Raw genomic sequence first — 6,721 nt, forward strand, 5'->3', positions numbered from 1 at the left:
GCCAGTGCGAGGGGGTACACAATGCAGGTGCTGCTCACTTTGGGTGGCAGTAGGGCATACCCACCACTCAGAGCACTACTATGTTCACCTCAGCGCTGAGAGCAGGGGATCTGCACTGCTGCCGCTTGCCAGCCAGTGCAGCAGCGGGGCGGGATGCAGGCGCTGCAGTGTTGGGAGTGAGGGCTATGCCCTGCTGCCACTTGCCCCCTTCTGCCTGAAGTGAGCTGCACCCACATCCCACCCCTCCCCTGCCCTAGCTGGGCAAGCAGCAGCAGGGCAGAGCCCCCACTCCCAGCACTGCCTCACTCGCATGCTGCCCTCCCCATCACCCTCCCCTGTAACACGCCCCTCACCCCCTGCCTTGGTTGGGCAGCTTGTCCCAGCCCCAATCCCTGCCTCCCCTATGCCTCTTCCCTCTCCCCTCCCCCAACTCCAACAGACTTACCAGCTGGAGGCAGCTCTCTTAGCTGCCTGTTTATTCTACAGCCTAATCTCCAAAGCAGCCAAATTTTTTCTGAAGCTTTTCCAAACTGATTCAGATGCTTCAAATCAATTTGGAGCTTTTAATTTAATCCAATTTGATTCAGATTCAGTCCCCGAACTGAACTGAATATCCTCTGAATTGATCATACAGCCATAATGTACATTAGTTCAAAAGTTTCATAAAGAATGTATGTTTGTAGTGACTAATCCTTGCAAATAATGTCATTTCATGTTTGTCTGGAAGTTTTATTCTTTTATCTATAGCAGAATTTTTACTCTTGTCTCTCAACTATTCATTCTTTATTTCACATCATAGGGTGGTCAAACACGATGCCTCTATACTTGTAAAAGCTTGAGGTTCATGAATTTATGCTGGATATTATAACTTGCCTTCCACTGACTGTCTGTCTATTAATAGTGACGATGCCTACTTTAAGAAAAAGTCCTAATTCATAATTTGTCAGAGTTTTAATTGTACATACAGAAACAAGTTAGAAAAATGATATATTTTGGCACAGTTATGCAACATGTGCAACAAATGCAGCACCATTTTTTTCTCACCTTTGCCACAAAATTCCTTTTCTTAAACTGTTTTCATGATCTAGTTCTGCTTACCTTCTTTAAGATTCCTGTTATGCCTACTGTTCATACACTTGAAAGCTGTTGCTCAATAGCCATACATTTTTGCTATCATAAAAAATAAAATTAAGAGTGAAAAATACATTAATCTGATAGCATTACAGATACACAAAAAGGTAGAAACAGACCTTACCAAACCAAATTAATAAGCTGTAGGGGGAAATGTGGTCCCCTTACCCAGGGATTCTCTGGGTCCTATGCTGCTCTGCACAGAGCCACAGGTCAAAGCAGATCCCAAAACAGGATGGCATGGAGGCACAGGAACTGGGCAACCCTTGTTGCCCCATGCCTATGACTCCATGTGAAGCAAGGGCCAAAGTAGATCCTAGCAAGGAGGGATAGGGAACCCAGAATTCCCATGCTCCTGTGCTGATCCTTGCTTGTGACTGAAGCATGGGTTGGCATAGGTTCTGGCAAGCAGGTAATTCCCTGGCTTCTGCACTGTCATGCACTGGGGTCAGTGCCAGTCCTAACATGGAGGCCTGAAGTTATGTGGGCCCCAGTTTGGAGGCCCAAGGGTACTCAGGATACCCTGGGTCCTGTGCCTCCATACCAAGACCTATGAGGACCATCCCCACTGATGGAGACACACCGATGAAGATCCTGGGACAAGGATCTGTAAGTACAGAACCCTTACCTTCCCTACTTACCAAGATGCCTCCCAGGCAGGTCTGTAAGTAGGTGAAGCCAGGCTGGTGCTTTAGGGGATTGACAGGGTCTGATCCTACCTGGGTGCACAAAATTAGGCCCCTTAAGCACCAAGAGTACCTGCACATGGTAGCAGAAAAGTACAGGCAGATCAGAGTTACTCACACTCTACCACCACAAATGAAACAGAGGTCTGCTGCAAGAAAACAGCACAATTTATAACTACCTTCTGTCACACCTCTCATGAGGTACAATAAAGGGTAGGGGTGTCAACTTGTTTGGCATTTGTGCTGCTGTAAAAAGTATTATGATGGCACTAAAAGAAATGACAGCAAGACCTAAGTTTACTTGTTTGGGCTGTTTTCTTCACATACTGTTTAAAATTGGATTATGTCTTTTCAGGAAAATATTTCTGAATGTTTTGATAGATCACATTCTTCTACAACAATATGGATTTTTAATTAAAAATAATAAGTAAGAATATATATCTCAGTTGCTCTTCCATTTCTGAAATATATTGATTCAGAATTTCATTGTCTTGAAGGTAGGTAGAAAATAGCTTTCATGTATAAAGTTTTGATTCTTGAATTACTGCTTAGTTCACATATTTCCTAAACCACAACCCCCTCACTCATTCATCATAATCAAAAATACTTTAGATGCTTTTCAATCACCATGCATAGGTAAGCAAATGCCTGGGGTGCCTATTGAAATCAACTTTAAAACTCCTGTTGATTTTAATGGGGCCAGGATTTCACCCCATTAAACTTTTAGTTTATTTTTGTCCACTTCAAATGTTTCAAACCTCCATTATCAAAATCTTCATTTCAACAGCCAAAAGCCCAGTGTAAATCTCATATTTTCTTTAAAACCCATAGTAATGTAGAAGGACCATGAGTAGATGGTCTTTACAACATTTTTGTACTGTAATTTATTTTTGCATCTTTCTATTAATAATAACATTAATAATAGGATGTGATGGTGGGATCCCAAAAATGTTAGGACCTTTCTAGACATCTAAAACAATCCTTCATCTGTATTTGTATTACTTCAGCTCCTAAAAGCTGTAGTGATAGACCAGGCCCCCTAATTGTAGCAAAACCTACACAAACACCAAACAGAAAGACAGTCTCTGCTCCAGAAATCTTACAATTTCAGTATAAAACAAGAGACAACAGGTGAGAACATACCATAGTTATCAAGTGTTTTGAGGCACACCCTTCAGACAGAACAACTCACAGAGAGCAAGCTAGATTCATTTTTATGTGAAAATCCACTATTACTCCATCAATCTGTACAAAGTAGGGGTCTTATGACCTAAATATACTTATATCATTTGTTACATTTTTCACCTGGGTTTCATTATACTAGCTGAATCCATTTTAGGATTTATATATACTCCATATTTTATGAAAAGCAGCAACATTATCGTGGATCTAGATGTCAGTTCTTTCATTGTTTCCTCTTTCATTCTGAATTAAACTTGTTTTCAGACTGACAGTTTCCTACTGAAGGTAGTGTTAGACTTTCAAAACAATATTTAAAAAAAATCAATGAATGGCACTAGGTCAAACTAGAGAACTCAGGAGAGTTTGGGTTAGAAAACTCTGGAGAGTTTTTGAGCCAGTAAAAAGCACAGATACTGTTTATTGCTATGGTGAAGTAAATACCTTGAAACTGTAATGAGGTTATGTCAAACAGGGAAAAAAATCATTCAGAAGAATATTTTTTCTACCGTAAGTGCTTTAGTGAAAATTAAAATAATAAATCATTCTTTGACAGCAAGCAATTTTTTAAAAAGCAGTTTCAGATTTGGATTCTGACGAACATTATGAGGTTTTTGCACTCCTTTCACAATACTGTTAAGTAGACTGACATTTCATATAAATAACAGCAAGATGAAGATTTTTGGATCTGTGTTAGTTTCAATACAATTATAGAGACAGACATGATTAGTAACAGATTTTAAAACAGATCAGCTTCTCTGTTTCTGATTAATTAACTTCAAAACTAGAGGAATTTTTGATCCTGAAAAAAAAGTCAAAGGACTGATTATAAAACAAGTTCCTCTGATACCTGGAAACATACCCCACCATAGACAAATAGTTCAATTAGTAACCAGATGACCCATGTTGATCTGCCACTATTGTAAGCTTAAAAGGCCAGATACTTTGTTCATTTACACACTGTACAGTGCTAATGACTTAAACTCATTGCTTCTACTGTGCAGTAAATGACAGCCTCAGAGGCAATTTTCAAAAGAAACTAGAAAAGAGCTATTAGATGTCCCTAGAAATATATGGAAATTTGGTATCATACCAAAGAAGGACTGCCCTTTGATTAAATAAGGCACACCTCATGAACCTAAGCAAAATACTCAGGGTGTTTTTGCACATGTTCTGGGGGTGGGGACATGCTTTAATTAGCATGGCTTTAAGTGCCTTGCTAATTAAAGCACCACAGCATCTCATGTATCAGCATGCACACACTTCAAAATGGTGGCAGGGGTGCTTTAACTAAAGCTCATCCAACAAGCTTTAGTTAAAGCACCCCTACCACCATGTTGAAGTGCAGGAATGATAATATATGAGATGTGGAGGTTGGCTGGAGCACACTCCAGCAGATTAATCAAGTCCACTCCCACACACTATAATTACAGAGCAGAGCATCGGAGCAGCCTCCAGGCATGTCTACAAGCACCCTCAATATCTGTGTGATTCAGTTACCAAACCTACAAACTCAAAAGGTAAGAAAAAAGAAAAAGAAAAACACTGAAAAGCAATTTTTTTGTAAAAAATTACACTTACAATAACATTTTCAACTTTTAGATTTAAAATATATATACTTTTTTTTTTTTTTTTACAGACAAGTTTCTTTGGGTAAATCCTATATTTTTATTAGACCAACTAAAATAGTGGGGAAAATTCTTCTTTGCAAGATTTCAGGTACAAACACCCTTCTTCATGCAGATGCAGCATCTACATTTGTTTTGTGCTTCTTGGATGGGATTTTTGCTAGAAATTTTATAGGATTTTTTTATTCTTTATTTTTTATTTTTCCAAGAAAAAATAATTTATTTGTTATTTATTTTTATTTATTTTTGCAGGAAATGTTGAACTACACTATATAGCAGATTTTCATATTCTTGCATTGCTTCAAATCAGTAACAACAGATGCAGGACATTTCTTTTAATAAACAGTGTTAGAGTAGATAATATCTGTAATTTATTAGTTTCACACTGTTATAAATAAGAAGCCATTTTAAAAGAGAAAAAATGTAAAATGATTTCACTACTATCATCTCCTCTTTCACCTCTAATAGTCCTCAGTTTTCAAATTTATTGTAGGTGTAAACAGATTGTTGCATGTTACAGTATGATAAAACATTTATTCACTATATACTTTGTGATATTGCCTAATGTATCTTTGCTAGTCTGATACAATAATGAAAAGCTATAAACTTGTCATGCAAAGCCAGGCCCCACCTTTACGCCAAGGTCATTTTACATTCACATTCTGAACTAGACCCCAGCTTGGTACATCAGTTAAGGGTGAGAAAATAGGGAGGAAAATGCAATTCTTTGCAGGATTATCAGGTAAAGTTATTTCCCAAAGTTTCTTTGAAAAGCAGTTGCTTCAGTCACATAGCTGAATTTTTAAGAAAATTGTCCATACATATAGGCACATTGGCACAAACAAGTAATTTCATGAGTAATAGATGCTGTCTTACATTTCATTTTCCATTTAGATATATAACTGCATTTCCCCACTGAAATCCATAAATGTATGCACATTCTGCACCCAAATGTTTGTATGGATGCACCACTGGCCCACAAAGTTTACAGGCCAGATTCATAGATACTATCTGGATGCCTTGCTCCTTGGTGATGACACAGAACAATCATAAAGGGCACTGACAGACATGATGGTTTACAGTACAATCAGCCACTGAAAGTGCTCTACAACTGTGCACTGACAGAAATGCATGGCTGCAGAGCTCTTTAAAAATGCCCAATCACACAACAATCTGAATTCTCATTGAATGGGGATTCAGATGAAGGTGCCTTCATTAACGTCTGTCAGAACACACCAGAAGCAGAGCTGGGCTGATACAGCCCAGCCCTGCTCTGGGTGCTGTCTTCAGAATGAGAGGGGGAGAAGAAAGGGAATGAGTTCAGTCTAGAGGCTACTGTGCTGAATCAGAGCCCCCCTGAGGTGGGGGGCTCAAACCCACCTGTCCTCCAACTCCAGAACAGGCTGGGGAAACCCACCCATCCCAAAACAGCACCGGAGTTTGGAAAAGGTGAAAGGGCTAGGGGACAAACACTGCAAACATGCACCCTCTCTCCTGGGATCAGCTCCTAAGTGCAGCTTGATCACCCACCCTCCCAATCCAACAGTGAACATCTGTTAGATTGGGAGGGTTGGTCTAACTCATGGCACTTTCTGTAAAACACCATGGGCATGTCCAGATGAGCACGCAAATGCCTCTTACCCACCTCAAACCCCCTTGAGGTGGGGCAACAGGCATGTGGGGGAACAAAAAAATGTTCCCCCTGCTGCAAACTTGCAGTGCGGGGAGAAAATTAGACCCTGGATATCCAAGGGTCTAAAAAAATCAAAGTTTAAAAAAGCAAAGGAGGCAATCAGAGGCTGGGTCCTCCATGGAGACACTCTGGCTGCCAGAGCGTCTCTATGGTTGGCCACTCACCCTGGTGCTGAAACACATGGCAGGCCAGGCTGCATGTTTCAGCACCAGGGCTCCAGTGCTGGTGAGTAAGGGGTCAGGGAGGGCTGGAGGAGGAGGGAGGGGAGCATGGGGGGACCACCAACAGCCTCACCCACTCCCCCAGTCCCCCGACCCCTACCAAGGCTGAACCCTCCCCCACCAGCCCCCCAAGACAGCCAAACCCTGCTGGGGCTGGCCCCTCCCCCTGCCAGCCTCCAAAAA

This window comes from Gavialis gangeticus, unplaced genomic scaffold, assembly GCF_001723915.1.
Source record: "Gavialis gangeticus isolate Ggan-Ray unplaced genomic scaffold, GavGan_comp1, whole genome shotgun sequence".
NCBI lineage: Eukaryota > Metazoa > Chordata > Crocodylia > Gavialidae > Gavialis > Gavialis gangeticus.